Source organism: Cyprinodon variegatus, unplaced genomic scaffold (assembly GCF_000732505.1).
Source record: "Cyprinodon variegatus isolate N-32 unplaced genomic scaffold, C_variegatus-1.0 Scaffold466, whole genome shotgun sequence".
In the NCBI taxonomy this organism is placed as follows: domain Eukaryota; kingdom Metazoa; phylum Chordata; class Actinopteri; order Cyprinodontiformes; family Cyprinodontidae; genus Cyprinodon; species Cyprinodon variegatus.
The window spans coordinates 474,757-477,508 of NW_015150919.1; positions in this window are offsets into that span (position 1 = coordinate 474,757).

The following is a 2,752-nucleotide window of genomic DNA, read 5'->3' on the forward strand; positions in this document are numbered from 1 at the left end:
GTGGAGCAGTATGGCAATTGCCATACTGCTACACTTGTGAAAGTAAAATCTGTTGGGCTCCTTTTACGCATCAAGACAATTATTCTTATTGCCACCTTGCCAGACAGGACACTGTATTAAAATAACCTTCTTATTTTAGCAATAGCCTGCTGTCCAACTTAAAAAAAAAAAAAAAAAAAAAATGTTCACCTCCAGTTCATTTATTATTCTTAATTAGATGCACCTGTTTGAGGTCGTTAGCTGCAGAAAGACACCTGTCCACTCTATATAATCAGTACTTATTACTACTACTTACTTAATCTCTCAGAAGACATTTACTAAATGTTATTCTTACAGACAGATGAAACTAAAATTAAAAATGTATTTTTTTCACTTATAGTTTATTGAGAATTACAAATTAATTTATTGTTTATTGTTGTGTACAGGTTTGTTCAGTTCCGGTTGCCTTAAATGTGCTTATAGGGGACTATTTACATCTATATATATGTAAAAAAGAAATCCATAACCTATGGTGTTATGCCTTTCTGAGTCTAAAAATCGTTTTTGCACCTGGGACAATCAGCAGACATAAGCAGAAAGCAATCAAATCAATAATTTTATCTAGTTTGGAGTGAAAGCCATTAGTTTGAATGAACAGCTACATGTTACACTTTTTTCAGCGTATTTATACAATAGGTGTTGTAAAAATAGCATCTCAACCTAACCGAAATATTAGTTTAGACTGAAATTGAATCGTATTGAAAGTTTTGATTTAACAATTATGGGATTTTTCTGCAAGCATGTCTGCTAAATCACAAATAAGCTACAAAATATGAGCCTAACAGACCTTTGAAGTTTTTCGCACGACAGAACTTTAATTGACATGAAAACCCAGATACAGAAAAGCCTGGCAATATGACAAAGCAGATGTTTCATTTATCTGATTATTATGGGTTGGACATAAGGTGTAGCATAGGGGGAAACAAACAAATTTGTCAATTTGTAGCTCTGCTCCTTCCCACAACAGATGGATCCATCCTTGTTATGCTTACAACCGTCATCAGTGTACACCTAAAGTTAGCTGCACTGATGCTTACAACTGAAAGAACTTGAAAAAAAATTGAATAGATAATAAATATACATATATTGTAATATAATAAAGTAACAACACTTAAAAGTGAAATATATACATTTTAATTCAAGAAAGAAATGACCTAAAGAACTAAAGCTTGAAGCAAAACTTGTGTAAATATATAAACCTTATATTTTAATAGCTCCATTGCAAATGGATGTTATGCTTCATGACAAACTTGCACTGCAGTTCAAGAAATAAAACTTCCTTAACTGTAGGATGCCATTAAGAATATTGATTGACTTTAAAGGTATTGCAGTAAATATTCAAAAGATGTGCAGAGAGAAGCAAGAAAAAATGCATATCTGTAATATCTGACATCAGGATCTGCTCCAATCTGCCTCCTGTGCAGTAAATAAACAACATAATGCCATTAACAGATGCTTGTCGCTAATATTAGTGCATGTCATGTCCAATGCTCAGAATGCTTGTCCACTTTCTCCCTGGAGGCTCTGGTGTATTTATGCCTCTTTCAAAGTGTCCCAGTGGATCCTAAAGCAACATTTAAATCCACCATAAGGCNGTCCACTTTCTCCCTGGAGGCTCTGGTGTATTTATGCCTCTTTCAAAGTGTCCCAGTGGATCCTAAAGCAACATTTAAATCCAGCATGAGAGATAGTACCCAAACAAGGAGTCCAAAAACAGTAAATTAAGTGACAAAAAACCCCAGATGACTCCATTAAAACCAAGACAACTTGTTTTTACTTACGATCGCCTTTCAGATATTCGTGTTTAAATGATCAGGTTCAGAACTCCAAAAATCTGAGTGGAAAAATAATTTAAGAATTCAAGAGTAATATGAGGTAGAGGAATATGACTCCATAGGTCTCAGTGTGTGCACCACCAGTTTACCTTCTCATTATACTAAGCGGCTTCATCAGACCATTCTCACGCTCTGCACTCTACAGTCGACGCCTCTGGAGACACAGCCAGAGAAGGAAAAGATGGAGGATGCCAAGGAAAGAGCGCTGGTGGGTGGCAGGAAACATAAGCGAAGGATGTATAAGTAAAAAAAAGAAAAAAAAGTGGGAGCTCTAAGTTGGGAGGAAGCCTCAGAAGCCTAATTAAGTGAAAACTCAGTAGTCATAACAGGAAAAGCCCTTGACAAATGTGAGAAGTCTATGACAATATGACCCACCAGATGTATTTATTTTTCAGGAGGATTACGGATTAAACATAAGGGATTGCTTGGTTTATAAAGGAGCACAACTGTACATTTTTCCTTATGCAAGACTATGTTGAGATGCAATAGCAAGTGGCCCGGCCAGATTACTGAGCTGGAAGCAGGGAGTACAGTTTAACCACGGGCCATAAGACCACCTGGATTTACTTAAACAAACTGGTAAAAATAAAGCCTTTAAAATAAAATTATATGATGATTAACAAAATTTCAGTTTGTAAAAAGTATTTTAACCTCATTTTAGTAAAACAAACAACTCAGGAGACCTCTTAACCTGACCAACATATTTTACATCCTTTCCATATTTGCCTAATTTTAGTTCAGTTAGGTTGGACATACACGTAACAACAGAGGATTATTTACACCTTATAAAAAGAAATTCCCTTTTTCCCCACTTTTTATATAGTTTAAGTAGCCTGACGTAGTCCGACTCAATTCTAGTCAGAATATGAGTCTGATAC